The sequence below is a fragment of the Pan paniscus genome, chromosome 11 (genome assembly GCF_029289425.2).
Source record: "Pan paniscus chromosome 11, NHGRI_mPanPan1-v2.0_pri, whole genome shotgun sequence".
Taxonomy (NCBI): domain Eukaryota; kingdom Metazoa; phylum Chordata; class Mammalia; order Primates; family Hominidae; genus Pan; species Pan paniscus.
Window position 1 is genome coordinate 14903817 of NC_073260.2, and position 16242 is coordinate 14920058.

A 16242-nucleotide genomic window follows, 5' to 3' on the forward strand; every position below is an offset into this window, starting at 1 on the left:
GTTTGCCCTTTGTTTGGCTCCCAGACCCCACTGAGCTGGGAACCAACCAGTGGGCTGGAAGCCCAGGATGGGGTGGCCCACCTAGTAGGGACGACATTTACTTGCACAAAAGATGGTCTCCAGGAGCCCCTTCAGGACCGAAGCAGGGAAACACTGTCGCCCTGGAGAGCTGGGAGAGGGGGAGGCAGCAGCAGTCACTGGCCAGAGAGGGGCGAAACAGAGCTCAGGGTCCCTGCAGCGGGTGGGGGAAGCTCAGGTCCAGGTGGGCTTTGTGTTCCTTGGGGTTCTCCGCCAAGGTTCTGCTTCATCAGGCCTCTGCCGAGTTCCCTGGCCTCACCTGTCCACCGCTGCTCCGTGCAGCCACCTTTCCCCTGCTCCCCAGGGTGCGTCCATTTCTGAGTTTCCCTTCTCCGGACCTGTGACCATGCCATCCCTCCTGCCTGGACTGCCTCCCAGTCTCTCAGTAGTACCACCTCCAGGTTCAGCTTGTGGTTCCGGCTGGTGGGTGTGCCACAGCCAGACGCTGTGCTCAGCGGGGATACCCTAACCCTGGGTGATCTGGGGTCACTCCCGTCAACCTGGGGGGCTCTGCAGGCAGGGAAGAGCCTCCTGGGTCTCTGCTCCAGCCCTGGCTTTGCACAAATGTGCCTGAGAAAACACGGTGTCCTGACACCTGGCCTCATGCCACCTGGTGACGGCATCTGAGCCATCACCAGTGATCATTCACCCCTTTTCCCTTTTCCAGACAGCACGAAAATCCAACACGCCCCTCACCGGAGGACTGGGAGGCTCCCGCGTTTTGGATTCTGAAAAGCACTCCCTCGTTCACGTCTGCCTGGATTCGCGCCCTCAAGCCCCCTGGCGCCCACTTTTCTTGCTCTCCAAACACTCGTTGAGGCCCGAGAGGGAGATGCGAAGTTTGCCCACCACTGCGCGTCCCTCCTCCGCGAGGCGCCAATGGGCCTGAGTCAGGGGCCTCCCCTTCATCCGCTGGTCCCTCCCCTGTTCCCAGCTCCAGTTCCTCACCCGCTATGCCTGGCCTGGCGCCTGTGGCTGTTCACCGTCTGCGAGGCATCTGCGGGGACTGAAGTCGGGGAGGCAGCGGCGGGCTCTGGCAGATACCAGGAGACCCCGCCCCTCGGCCACGCCCCTTTCCGCTCCCCACCCCGCCCTCTTGGGCCCCCCACCCGGCCCAGCCAGCCAGAGACCTGCCTCCAGGTTGGTGGGAGGAGACCTTCAGTCTCTTGCCCCGGGCCTGTTGTCACTACCTCCCCCAAACACATTGGTTAGTCACCCGATTAGAAGGGGCCACCTGTGAGACTTGGATCCAAAGCAAACTAGCAGAAGCTGAAGGGTCTTGGGGCTTCCCAGGCCCCTCGGAGGCCAGGCCGGGATGGTCGTGGAGGAGGGAGCGCTCAGTGCCTGGCCTACTGCCTGCCCTGAGCCGGCTCCCTATAGGACGCTTCTCCTGTACCTTCCACCTGCTGCGAGGAAGGGCTGGGGGCAGGCGTACCCATTTTCCAGAGGAGAACTGAAGGCTCTCACCCCGGGTTAGGCCAGTGGCCAGAGGCAGAGCTGGGCCTTGAACCTGGCTTTCTGGATCTTCATCCAGGCCATTCTAAAGGTACTGCAGGGACGGCAGAGAGGGCCTGTCTGGGGGAAGGGAAGAGGGGCAGAGCCAGGGCCAGGGCTGCAGAGGGAGGCTGAAGGGTTGGGGGGATGCAGAGGCAAAGATCCTCCATGCAAGTGTGGAGTAGGGACTGTGGGCATACCTTCCTGGTCTCAGTAGCAGGGATGCCTGGTTAGGAGGGAGGTTAGACTGAATGACCCCAGGGCTCAGGCTTTGGGGGCAGATAGATCCATCCAAGTTCATCCAAGTTCATGTTGACTCTGACCTAAGGCATGACACCTAATTTCTCCAAGCCAGTTTCCTCATCTGTAATGTGTGGATGATGAATAGTGCATAACTCATGGAGTTGCTGTGAGATTTAAGTGACTTTGACTTAACATGTACCAAGCCCATAGCTAATACATGGTGCCTGGCACACAGTCCACTTAGCATTCTTGTCAAAACTCACTTAAAAGGTAGCCTGCCAGGCCGGGTGCAATGGCTCATGCCTGTAGTCATAGCACTTTGGGAGGCTGAGATGGGAGGATAGTTTGAGGCCAGGAGTTTGAGACCAACCTGGGCAACACTGGGAGACCCTGCTCTGTCTGTACAAAAATTTAAAAATTAGCTGGGTGTGGTGGTGCACACCTGGAGTCCCAGCTACTTGGGAGGCTGCAGTGTGAGGATCGCTTGAGCCTGGAAAGTTGAGAATGCAGTGAGCCATGACCATCCCACTGCATTCCAGCCTGGGTGACAGAGCGAGACTCTGTCCTCCCCCCTAAAAAAAGCCTGCTGGCAACAATTTTTATTTTATTTTTATTATATATATATAGAGAGAGAGACAGGGTCTTGGTCTTACGATGGTTTATTTTAAGAAGGGGGGGAATCAATATATATCAAAGGAAGATACATTGGTGTTCCATGTGCTATTCTTTCAGCTTTTCTCTGGGTTTGATAATTTTCAAATTTAAAATTGGGAGACAAGAGGCCTCTGCCTGGGTCAGAGCTCAGAGCATTTCCCGGGTTCTTGGTCCAGCAAAACGTGGGCAGGACTTGGTTCTCTCCTGTTTGCGACCTGCCCACTTCCCAACCAGTCCCAGTTTCCAAAGCCAGTGAGAAGTGCAGGAAGGAGAGGCCCAAGATGAAGCCTCGCTCTGCTTGGCCCTGGCTGGGCCTTCCCACACTTGCACCATCTCATTCAAGGCAGGGATTCTTAGGAGCCCATTTTAAGCATGTGCAAACTGAGCCCAGTGAGGAGAAAGGACTGGCCCAAGGTCACGAAGCAAGGAAGGGGTGGGCTGCAGGTCAGCCTCCGAATGCCAACGCTACCAGTCTCCTTGTGTACCTTCTGGCCCTCCTCACCATGCCCTTCCTGTCCTACCCCAAATCTCTCTCTGTATCTTAAGCAACGACCTTCCTATCTTTGGCGATGCCCCTGCCCTGGCGCCCACAGCCCAACTCTCTCCCTTCCAGGGGATCACAGTTTCCAGGAGTCACTCCTGAAGATGGTCAAGTACCATGGAGGGGCAGGGCATCCATGGACCCTGATTTGAGGCCCCGGAGCGGTTGGGACAGGTTTGGGCCACGGCTGGCCTAATCTCCCCTCCACAGAGCCTGGGCATTGTCCAGCTGGCAGCCAAGAGCCATCCATCCACTTTACAGCGGGCAGCTTTGACAGGCTGCTTGTTTCCAAGGACAAAGCCTGCAGGCTGTGGGTAGGTGATAGCCACTGTGGACCTCGGGCTCATTGCCTGGGTACAGGGGGTGGGGAGCCTGAGGTCTGCCAGGACCCAAGGGAGCCTCGAGGGTGGCCTGAGGACATTGGGTCCTCACTCCTGGCCCCTCAGCCAACCCCCCCCCACCATAGCCCAGGGCCAGGAATTTTGGAAGGAAGAACCAGCCACTGGGATGTTTTCACTTTTGGGTCACCCTGATCCCCCCAGAATCGAGGCTTGGCCATCAACCAGCTTTTATGTGACCCAGGCAGCTCTCTCCACTCTGTTTCTTCTTCTACAGAATGTTGAGAATCACCTCTTTCTCTCAGGGACATAAAGCATGGCTGTGAGAGAGATTTGTGAGTGTTGGGGTCACTGTAATTACTCTCTGAGGGGGCCTGTCTTGAGCTCTGTAGACAAAGTGGGATCCTTTCCCCTCTCTCATGCCCCTACAAACTTTGGGCCTCGAGTATCCAGGATGGGCCCAGAACCAGCACTGGCACAGCCTCCTCTCTGGCCTGCTCCGAGCCCTCTCCCACACAGCAGTCAGGCTGATCTTCCTAAAATTTCCGTCTATTGAGCTTACATTAAAATAATAATAATAATAATAATAATAATAACATTTCTGTCTGATTTTGTCTCTCCTCTGCTCAAAATCCCTCTGTGGATCCCTAGTGCCTCCAGGAGAAAGTCCACCCTTCCTCTCACGGCTCACCCAATCTACCCCAGCCGTGGCTCCTCCCTCACTGTGCTTCTTCCCCTTACCTTCTAGCCAGAGTGAAATCCCCAGGCCTCTGCGTGCACCATTCCCTCTCCTTAGGAATAGACAGACCTGCCCCCAGGTCTTTTCTGGTTCATTTCCACTTATCCTTCAGGTTTCTAGGATGCTTTCCCTGACCTCCACTTAAATTGGCTCAGGAGTTCCCTGATCTCCACAAATGTCAGGAACTTGTCCACCCGCCTGCCCCCAGCACCCAGGTTACACCTGACAAAGTAAGCGCTTTGGAATGCTCCAACAGACCTAGTCATACCATACCTGGACAGATGCCTTGCGTGTGTGTTTGAGGGTGGTGGTGCTGGGGACAGTGGGAAGGGACTCTGCCTCATGGACCCCCAAGGCCAGACACCTGCACTGCTGCTTGTGGCCACCGGAGGGCGAAACAACTATTTAGTGCCTACCTGCGGCAGGCCCCTCCTCAGCCTGGGAGAAAAGAGATGCCCCTCCCACCCACCCCCACCTGTCCCCACCTGTCCCCACCCGTCCCCACCTGTCACTGGGGCAGCTCCGGAAGTAAAACGTGGAAGCAGCTGGTGCAGTGGCCTTGAGCTGGCAGTCAGAACCTCTGCCTACCCCATCCCCCATTCCAGGCCCCTGTCTGCCAACAACCAGCATAGGGACCTGAATAAGTCACATCTCTGCTCTTGGTTTCAGATGATCTGTGACATGCCTGGCCTGGAGCCTGGCACACAGCAGGTGCTCAGTAAATACATATTTGGCCGGGCGCGATGACTAACCCCATCACTTTGGGAGGCCGAGGTGGATGGATCACCTGAGGTCACGTGTTTGAGACCATCCTGGCCAACATGGCGGAACCCTGTCTCTACTAAAAATACAAAAATTAGCTGGTTGTGGTGGCGCGTGCCTGTAATCCCAGCTGCTGGGGAGGCTGAGGCAGGAGAACCTGGGAGGTGGAGGTTGCAGTGAGCCAAGATCATGCCATCACACTCCAGCGTGGGTGACAGAACAAGGCTCAGTCTCAAAATGAATACATACATACATACATACCTATTTTGTATTAGGAGGAGAAAACCAAGAACCAGAGAAGAGAAGGGAAGGGACCTGTGGCCACATAGCAAGGCCATGGCACAGCCGAAGTCTCCTCTGCTTTCCTCACACAGCCCCGTCCAACCCATCTCTTTCATCTCTTTTCTTAAAACTTAAAAATGTTTTCAGCAGAGTGTGGTGGCTCATGCCTATAATCCCAGCAATTTGGGAGGATGAGATGGGAGGATTGCTTGAGCCCGGGAGTTTGAGGCTGCAGTGAGCCACTGTAGTCCAGCCGGGGTGACACAGCCAGACTCCATCTTTTTCTCTGTATATTTTTTCACCTCTACCTGATGTGACTGAGTAACTGCTGGGGTACATCACCTCTTTCAGGTGATGGAAATGTTCTAAAGTTGATTATGCTGATGGTTGGTTGCCCAGCTGTGAATGCAGTAAAAACATTGAGCCGTACACTTTAAATGGACAAGTTATATGTGAATTATATCTCAATAAAGCTCTGTGCCCCACCCAAATCTCCTGTCAAATTGTAATTCATAATGTTGGAAGTGGGGCTGGGTGGAAGGTGACTAGATCATGGGGGCGGATCCTTCATAAATGATTTAGCACCATCCCTTTGGTGCTGTTCTTGTGACAGACTTCTCATGAGATCTGGTTGTTTAAAAGTATCTAGCACTGGCTGGGTGTGGTGGCTCACGCCTGTAATCCCAGCACTTTGGGAGGCCAAAGTGGGTGGATCACCTGAGGTTAGGAGTTCAAGACCAGCCTGTCCAACATGGTGAAACTCCGTCTCTACTAAAAATACGGGTGTGGTGGCGGGCACCTGTAATCCCAGCTACTCAGGAGGCTGAGGCAGGAGAATTGCTCGAACCCGGGAGGCGGAGGTTGCAGTGAGCTGAGGTTGCGCCACTGCACTGCAACCTGGGCGACAAGAGCGAAACTTCGTCTCAAAAACAAAACGAAACTAAAAAAAGTATCTAGCACTTCCCCCCTCTCTCTTTCTTTGTCCTGCCTCTGCCATGTAAAACACTTGCTTCCGATTTGCCCTCTGCCATGAGTAAAAGCTTCCTGAGGCCTCCCCAGAAGGAGAAGCTGCCATGTTTTCTGTACGGCCTGCGGAACTGTGAGCCAATTAAACCTCTTTCCTTTTTTCCTTTTCTTTTTTTTTTTTCCCCCACTCTGTCACCCAGGCTGGAGTGCAGTGGTACAAACATGGCTCACTGCAGCCTCGACCTCCCAGGCTCAAGCGATCCTCCCACCTCAGCCTCCCAAGTAGCTGGGACTACAGGTGCATGCCACCACACCTGTCTAATATATATAAATATATATATTATATTATTATATATTATATACTCATATATAATATATTATATATAATATATTATATATTTATATATAATATATTATATATTATATATAATATATTATATATATATAATATATTATATATTTATATATAATATATTATATATTATATATATTTATATAATATATTATATATAACATATAAATATAAATAATATATATATAAATATATACTAATATATATATATATATATTTGTAGAGATGGGGTTTTGCCATGTTGCCCAGGCTGGTCTTAAACTCCTGAGCTCAAATGATCCTTCTGCCTTGGCCTCCCAAAGTGCTAGGATTACAGGTATGAACCAACGCACCCAGCCTAAACCTTTTTTCTTTATAATCACCCAGTCTCAGGTATTTCTTTATCACAGTGTGAGAACAAACTAGTGCAAGCAATACTGTGGAAGAGAAACACTGAACTTGTTTGGGAGGCTGAGGTGGGCAGATCACCTAAGGTCACGAGTTCAAGACCAGCCTGGCCAACATGGTGAAACCCCATCTCCACTAAAAATACAAAAATTAGCCAGGTGTGGTGGTGGGCACCTGTAATCCCAGCTACTCGGGGGGCTGAGGCAGAAGAATCTCTTGAACCCGGGAGGTGAAGGTTGCAGTGAGCCGAGATCGTGCCACTGTACTCCAGCCTGGATGACAGAGCAAGACTCCATCTCAGAAAAAAAAAAAAGAAAAAGAAAAAAAAACAACCCCACAAAACTTGGAGTTGGAGGCCCTGCCTCTTAGTAGCTACATGAACTTCTTGAGCTCCGGTTCTGTCATCTGTGACTTGGGATCCTATTCCCTACCCCACCTTCCTCCCAGGAAGCAATCAAATGAAAGAGTTGAGTTGTAATATGCCCAGAGTTGATACCAGTCTCAGCATGGCCATGCCTGAAAAAGTGAATCTCTTACTCCAGATAACAAACAAATATTTCACCAAATAAAGAAGTGAACAAATACTTCACCAATACAAAAATAAAGTAAAAAAGTACGAAGTGAAACACAAATATAAAGTGAAAAATACATGGGGAAAAACCTTCTTCCTTAGTTTTCATCATAGGAATAAAAACAATAGCATTTTATTGAAACAGGCCCTGCTCATGTTTTGCTGGCCCAGGAACCTGGGAAATGATCCAGACTCTGCCCTAGGCAGAGACAGACCTCTTGTCTCCCAATTTTTAATTTGAAAATTATCAAACCCAGAGAAAAGCTGCAAGAATAGCACACAGAACACCAATATATCTTCCCCTGATTCCCCTCCTTCTTCTTAAAGTAAACCATCATAAGATGGTAACATTTTATGATACGAATTTGGTGAAAACCTTTTTAAAATCATAAAACTCTGTGCTGGCACAGTTGTGGTGAACTCAATACACTGAAGTAGAGTTACATGGAAAATAGCACAACACTCTTGGAAATCAAGAGAGTAATGTATTAAGAGCACCAATAAATGTTAAAATCCTTGACCCAGCTGGGCTCAGTGGCTCACGCCTGTAATCCCAGCACTTTGGGAGGCCAAGGTGGGCAGGTCACCTGAGGTCAGGAGTTCAAGACCAGCCTGACCAACATGGAGGAACCCCGTTTTTATTAAAAATAATAATAATAATACAAAATTAGCCGGGTGTGGTGGCGCATGCCTGTAATCCCAGCTACTCAGGAGGCTGAGGCAGGAGAATCGCTTGAACCTGGGAGGCAGAGGTTGCAGTGAGCCAAGATCGTGCCATTATACTCCAGCCTGGGCAACAAGAGTGAAACTCCATCTCAAAAAAAAAAAAAAAAATTCTTGATGCAAATAATTGTGCTCCACGGAAAATACATGCTGCATGAAGATATTCATCATAACATTATGTATAATATTTTAAAAATCGGAAGTAACATAAATGTCCAACAAATACATCAGAACCATCCACTTAAAGAAGTACGAAGCCATTAATGAGAATTATAGAAACGACATAGTGATAAGGAAACTGCAAATGATCTAATAGTAAAAAAGAAAAGTAGAAAACAAAAATTATGTGTCGTATAATTGCAACTAAGTACAACTTGATGCAGCCTGGCAGATACTGTTGGTGACTGCCCCCCATTTGTTCTCACCGCCCTTCTTCTTTGTCCAGAAACGCTTGCTTTTTCAGCCTCCCTTGCAGTTGTGGGTAGTCATGTTACCACTGAGATGTAAACCAAAGTCTCCTGGGGGAATTTAGGGAACTATTTTGCTTTCCTGTGGAAAGGGGTTGTTGGCTGGGCACAGCGGCTCATACCTGTAACCCTGTAGTCTCAGCACTTTGGGAGGCCAAGGCAGGAGGGTTGCTTGAGCCCAGGAGTTTGAGACCAGCCTGAGCAACATAGCAAGACCCCATCTTTACAAAAAAATAAAAAAAATTTGCAAGGTATGGTGGCACATGCCTGTAGTTCCAGTTACTTGGGAGGTTGAGGTGGGAGGATTCCTTGAGCCTAGGAGGTGGAGGCTGCAGTAAGCTGTGATGGTGCTACTGCACTCCAGCCTGGATGAGACAGCAAGACTCTGTCTCAGAAAAAAAAAAAAAAAAAAAAACAGAGAGAGAGAGAGAGTGTCATAGCTTTCACTATCCCCTTTCCCTCTTCCTTCTGCCTTGAATGCATGTGAGATGGCTGGAGCTGCAGTAGCTTCTCTGTGTCCATGAGGCAGTTAGTATGTCAAAAAGGATAGTGGAGCAGCATGATTGAAAGACCCTGAGTCTGTGACATCACTGAGCTGCTCCCCAATCTGGAGACCACCTACCAACATTTTTTTTGGTATGTGAGGAAAAGAAGCCCCCATTTATTTAATGCACTGTTGTTGTTACTTGAAGCTGACAGCATTCCTAACTGATACATGGACAAAGACTTAAAAATACAGTGAATGGTGCACAAGATTTGGAGTCAGACAAACTGGGGTTCAGATCTCATTTCTCCCACTCTCTTATTGTGTGATTTAAGCCAAGTCACTTCCCCTGTGAGTCTCTGTTCCCTCAAGTTTATTTTTATTTTATTTTTTGAGACAGAGTCTCACTCTGTTGCCTAGGCTGGAGTGCAATGGTGCGATCTTGGTTCACTGCAACCTCCGCCTCTCAGGCTTAAGTGATTCTCCTGCCTCAGCCTCCCAAGTAGCTAGGGATTACAGGCACACGCTACTGTGCCTGGCTAATTTTCGTATCTTTACTAGAGCCAGGGTTTTGTCATGTTGGCCAGCCTGGTCTCGAACTCCTGACCTCAAGTGATCTGCCCACCTCGGCCTTCCATCAGTTCCTCAACTTTAAAATGAAGCTAATGACACTCACCTCTTGGGCTTTTCGAGAGTAGAACAACATGACACAGTTGGAGGTTCTTGGTTAACGGTAAAGGGATATTCACATTTAATTTTTCAAACTAGAAGTCTGAACTAAAATAAAAGAAGGAAGTAGTTATTGTGTTAGAAGAGCGGAATTGGTCATTTTTTTCTTTCCTTTTTTTTTTTTTTTTTGTCTCAAATATTCTTAAGGCTGCTCTGGGTCTCTCTCTTCTGGACAGTGAGCACTTTGTGGTGTGGAAGGGTCTGGGCCTGAGGCCGGGGCTGCTGCTGGGTCCTGAGTGGAGGTGGCGGTAGGTGGAGCTCGCAGCTTGCAGCAGAGCCAGGCCAGGGCGGTGGGCTCCTCACCTGGCCCTGGCAGGCAGGCAGGCGCAGGTGGGGCTCGGTGGCAGCGGCTGTGACTCGAGGTAAAAATAATCAGGCAAGGACAGCTGCTTCCTCATCAGCAACCAAGAGGGAAATAAAGCTCATGTCCCCTCCAGCGAAAACCTGCTCTCCGGTCCCCTGGCTCCTGCCACCAACTGCTCGACGTCCTTGTGCCAATCCAATTTGAACGCCTGCGATTCACCCCAGAGAGGGCTTATTTTAACTTCATCAAGCGCAGAGAAATCCAGGCTGGAGTCTGTGGGAGGGGGAGGAGCAGCTGCTTGGGGGCCTGGGCTGGGGATGGGGTCCCAGAGCTCCTACCCCTCCAGTGGTGGGACTTGGGGTCCCCTCCTCCGAGTAGGGTTCAACAATCAATCAAGTAATTCCTTCAACCAAGGCTTAGTGAGCACCTACTGGGTGTTCCCTGAAATCAATGGGAGAAAGTCCCGAGGCCTTGGCCCGGCTCGTGAAGTCCTTTCCAAGTCCTCACCCCTTTCCCTGTCCCCTCAGTTCTCCAAACAGCCTCCTCTCGGGCTGCACCAGTCCTCTACGAAAGCCTAGGCATGCCGTGTTTTCTCCCGCCCATGCCTCACACCTTCCGCCTGAACTGTCTTTCCCCTGTTTCTCCGCCCAGTGGAGGTCCAGAAATTCTAGAGAGTTGCTAGTTGTACCTCAAGCCTCAGCTTGGTCTCTCTGGTGGCTTCCCCAGCCCCTCCTGGCAGTGGGAGTGGTTCCCTCTGGGCTCCAGCAGGATTTTGTCCATCTATGTGTTTTAGCAAGGAAGCTGGGGGCTTCCTCCCTTCCTTCTCTACCCTTCTTTCTCTTCCAACAAGCACACTGACCTCTACTTTCTTTTTCCTTTTTTTTTTTAGACAGAGTCTCGCTCTGTGCTCAGGCTGGAGTGCAGTGGCATGATCTTGGCTCACTGCAACTTCCGCCTCTCAGGTTCAAGTGATTCTCTTGCCTCAGCCTCCTGAGTAGCTGGGATTACAGGTGCCTGCCACCACACCTGACTAATTTTTTTTTTTTTTAAGTAGAGACGGGGTTTCACCATGTTGGCCAGGCTGGTCTTGAACGCCTGACCTCAAGTGATCTGCCCACCTCAGCCTTCCAAAGTGCTGGGAGTACAGGCGTGAGTCACTGCACCTGGCCTCGTTTGGAAAATCTGAAAGTGTAATTGTTTCCTAGACCATGTGAAGTGCCCCGGAATCAAGGGGAGTGTCGACACATCCTAGGGCTCAGTGGGTCGCTAGGCTAGGTCCCAGGCTGGGTGTGGTTGGAGCTGTGGAGGTGGGCCTCTTGGGGAGGGTAGATGACAGGAGAGGAAGAAGAGGGAATTCCAGGTGTGTGGAGAGCTGGGAGAGAGTACAGAAAGACCCAGAGGAAGAAATGAGGAAACTGGCGTGCTGGCTCAGAGAGGTGAAGCAGCTCATCCAAGGCCACACAGCTGAAGTGGCTGAGGTGGGCTTTGACCCCAGCTCTGTTTGGCCTCCTGCAAGCAGTTGACAGTGCTGGCTTGAGATGTGCTCCCTAGAGTTGACCTTGGAGCCCTCCACACCTTTGTCTTCTTGACCCCCTACATGGAGGCCTCCCGATGGACCTCCCTGGGAGAGGTGAGATGCACCTATGGGGGCACCTGACAGGATGGCCAGGGAAGCCCTCCAGTAAGACCGAGACACTGCCGAGCAGGGCAGAGCTCCTGGCCTGTGAGCCCCACAAATGGGTTCACCACATGCTGGCTGCCGTAGGCACCCATCATTTCTTATGTCCATCCCACCTGCTTCTCTTGGGGAGTTATCTTCTCCCACCATTCATGGGTTTCCACTCCAGCTGCCTCTCCTCAAAAGCAAACCAACAAGTAACATAAAATGCCCCGGGAATGGGCCTGAGCCATGGTTCGGCCGTTCCTCCAGTCACGGCCCAGCCGTGCAGTTCAGCGCTTCGCCTTGCCTGACACCTTGGTGTGAAGTGAGAAGAGCAGTGGTCCTGACCCTGGGGTTTCTGAGTTGGGAAGGTGAAGCTGCAGCTGCTGGTGGCCCCGTGTCATGGGGTTAAGTTTAACTGCACACAACAGAAAGCTCCAAATAAAAGTGGCTTAAACAGGTAAAGATGTATTATTATTTTTATGTAAAAGAAGCCTGATGGTGGCCAGTCCAGGTCTCATGTGACTCACTGAGACATTCCATCTCACCTCATGGCCCAAAATAGCCGCCAAAGCTCCAGCCATTGCACTTATGTTTTAGGCAACAGGAAGGAGGAAAGGTAGGTAAGGGCCTAAGAGTTTCTTCTTCCAGCGGTATCAGCTCCCTTCAGGCAACCTTCCCAGATGTACTACAGAATACTTGTGCTTATGTATCACTGGTTGCAAAGGAATTTGAGAAATGTCATTTATCATCTGGGCATTTTGTTGCCCCAAAGAGAACCAGGTTTCTGTCTTTGCCACAGGCTGCGTTTCCTGTCGTATCCATCTGCAATGGGAGGGAATAAATCCTGAGAGGAGGAGGAGGTGGGAGACAGAGACAGAGAGGAAAACACAGAGGCAAAGAGAGAGGCAGAAGGGGAACGAAGACTTCCCCAGTGCCTGAACCGATGGGGGCCTGAAGTCAGCCGCTGACCTCCAGGTGGCCTGAATCCACACTCCCCTCTCCGCCATTTCCCCTTTCCCCTTTCCGACGGAGTTTTGTCCTTGTCGTCCAGGCTGGGGTGCAATGGCACGAACTCAGCTCACTGCAACATCCGCCTTCCAGGTTCAAGCGATTCTCCTGCTTCAGCCTCCCGAGTAGGTGGGATTACAGGCGCGTGCCACCACGCCCAGCTAATTTTTTTTTTAGTTTTAGTAGAAACGGGGTTTCACCATGTTGGCCACGCTGGTCTGAAACTCCTGACCTCAGGTGATCCACCCGCCTTGGCCTCCCAAAGTGCTGGGATTACAGGCGTGAGCCACCGCGACTGGCCTCCGCTTTTTCTTACGCCAGGTTGAATTGAGTTTCCGTCGCTTGGAAGGGGAAGAATGAATGTGCTGACCTTGGGGAAGGATTTATCTCCCTCATGCCTTGATTTTTTTCTTCTGAGAAATGGGGTTCCTATTGGCTGCTGACGGAACTGTGTCAAGGATTGGATGTGTGACATCAGGGGGCCCTGCCCGGAACAGCTTGGCTGACCTGCTCCTCCTCCTGCCGCCAGTTCCAGGGATTCTGCTCCATGATTGCTGGAAGTTTACACGGAACCTGCACCCTGTCAGGCCCCAGGAGCTGGCCAGGTGTAGGGAATTTTCTGGACACCTGAGTAGTGGGGTGAAAACTGAAGAAGCCGAAGAATGGAGAGAAGAGTTGGGGGAGAGCTGGAGGGATTCCTGGAGCACAGGAAACAACTGGCGCCTTGTAGGGGCATGGCCCTGGGCACAAACAAAGGGGGCCAAGGCCCCTCCTTGAATGGGTCCGATGCTTGGGTGAGAGCCTGGCTGTGTCAGGGTGCTGGGCCATGGGGAATGCATTTTCAGCTTCGACACTGTCAACCCTGCCCAGTGCTTTCCTGCTCCTTCTGGAAACAGCACCTGGTTTTCTTTCTCTCTTTCTTTCTTTTTCCTTTTTCTTTTTTTTTTTTTTAAAGAGACATGGTCTTCGTTGCCCAGGCTGGATAGTAGGGTGCAGTCCTTGAATTCTTGGTCTCAAGCCATCCTCCCACCTCAGCCTCTTTTTTTTTTTTTGAGATGGAGTTTGCTCTGCCGTCCAGGCTGGAGTGCAGTGGCGCCATCTCGGCTCACTGCAACCTCCGACTCCCTGGTTCAAGTAATTCTCCTGCCTTAGCCGCCCGAGTAGTTGGGATTACAGGCACGCGCCACCATGCCCAGCTAAGTTTTGTATTTTTGGTAGAGATGGGATTTCACTATGTTGGCCAGGATGATCTAGAATGCCTGACCTCGTGATCCGCCCGCCTCGGCCTCCCAAAGTGCTGGGATTACAGGCATGAGCCACCGCGCCGGGCCTCAACTCAGCCTCTTGAGTTGCTAGGACTACAGGCATGCACCTCCATGCCCGGCTAATATATACATACACATATATATGGATATATATGGGGTCTTGCTATGTTGCCTAGACTTGGTATTGAACTCCTGGCCTTGCCCTCCCAAAGTGCTGGGATTGCAGGCGTGAGCCACCATGCACAGCCAGCAACTGGTTTTCTTTGTGGAGCCTCCTCTTCCATGATCAGTTCCTGTGGTGCTGGGAGGGGCCGACCCCACTCTATCCTCCTGGAGTGGCATATTTGTTTTGTATTTGTTTTCATGGCAGCACCTAGGTTAGTGTTTGGTTGAATAACCAACAATGGAAATCCTGTGGGATTGAAGGGGGCATCTTCAGAATTCTGACTGCCACAGGTGGGGATATAACCCAGGCTCCTCCAATAAGGGAACCGAATGCCCGGGTCAAACAGATTGACTCACTCTTTGGGAGACTGAGGTGGCCAGATCACTTGAACCCAGCCTGGACAACATGGTGAAACCCTGTCTCTACAAAAAAAAATTACAAAAATTAGCCAGTGTGGTGGGATGCACCTGTCATCCCAGCTACTCGGGAGGCTGAGGTGGGAGGATTGTTTGAGCCAAGGAGGTCGAGTCTGCAGTGAGCCAAGATTGCACCACTGCACTGTAGCCTGGGTACCAGAGTGAGACCCTGTCTCAAAAAAAAAAAAAAAAAAAAAAGGAAAAAAATTTGAAGTGAATAGGATGGCTGTTGAAGATTTTAGTCGACTGATTTTGATTTTGTCTCTGTAGTAGCATCTTAAGGAATGTTTGATTTGTTGTAAGCTAAGGGTCTAGTGTGATTTAATTTTCTTATAAAAATATTTTACATTCAGAAAGCATATTTCCTCATGAATCTTCATGTGGTTCCTGTATCAGTCAGGACATGCTAGGACATGCTGCAGTAGCAATTCTAAAATCTCAGTGCCTTAAAATAGTAGTTTTGTGGCTTTGTTTTGTTCATGCTACATCCATCATGGGGAGGTTCTATTCTTGTGGCAAAAGGGCCCTAATCGAGGGACTCAGGCTGATACAGCAGAAATCATCCAGAGTGTCAGGAGTCACTGAGGCTGGGGGAAAAAAAAAAAAAAAAGCTCCAGAGGAGCCCACCCTGGCATTTAAATGCACCAGCCCTGAAGTGACACATATTTTGTGTGTGTGTGTGAGACTGGTCTGTCACCCAGGCTGGAATGCAGTGGTGCAGTCATGGCTCACTGCAGCCTCAAACTCCTGGGCTTAAGTGACCTTCCTACCTCAGTCTCCTGAGTAGCTGGGACTATAGGCAAGTGCTACCACACCTGGCTAATTTTTTTTTTGGAGACAGAGTCTCGCTCTGTCACCCAGGCTGGAGTGCAGTGGCACAGTCTCAGCTCACTGCAACCTCCACCTTCCAGGTTCAAGCAATTCTCTTGCCTCAGCCTCATGAGTAGCTGGGATTACAGGCATGTGCCACCATGCCCGGCTAATTTTTGTATTTTAGTAGAGTCAGGGTTTCACCATGTTGGCCAGGCTGGTCTCGAACTCCTGACCTCAGGTGATCTGCCCACCTTGGCCTTCCAAAGTGCTGAAATTATAGGTGTGGGCCTCCACGCCCGGCCCACCTGGCTAATTTTTTTTTTTTTTTTTCAGACGGAGTCTTGCTCTGTCACCCAGGCTAGAGTGCAGTGGCGTGATCTCGGCTCACTGCAAGCTCCGCCTCCCGGGTTCATGCCATTCTCCTGCCTCAGCCTCCTGAGTAGCTGGGACTACAGGCGCCCGCCACCACGTCCAACTAATTTTTTGTATTTTTAGTAGAGACGGGGTTTCATTATGTTAGCCAGGATGGTCTCGATCTCCTGACCTCGTGATCCGCCCACCTTGGCCTCCCAAAGTGCTGGGATTACAGGCGTGAACCACCGTGCCTGGCCCACCTGGCTAATTTTTTAAACTTTTTTTTCTTATTTGTAGAGATGGAGTCTCACCGTGTTGCCCAGGCTGGTTTCAAACTCCTGGGCTCAAACCATCCTCCTGCCTTGACCTCTCAAAGTGCTGGCATTGCAGGTGTGAGCCACTGTGCCCAGCTGGTTCCCTATTCTTGAGTACCACCCAGTCTA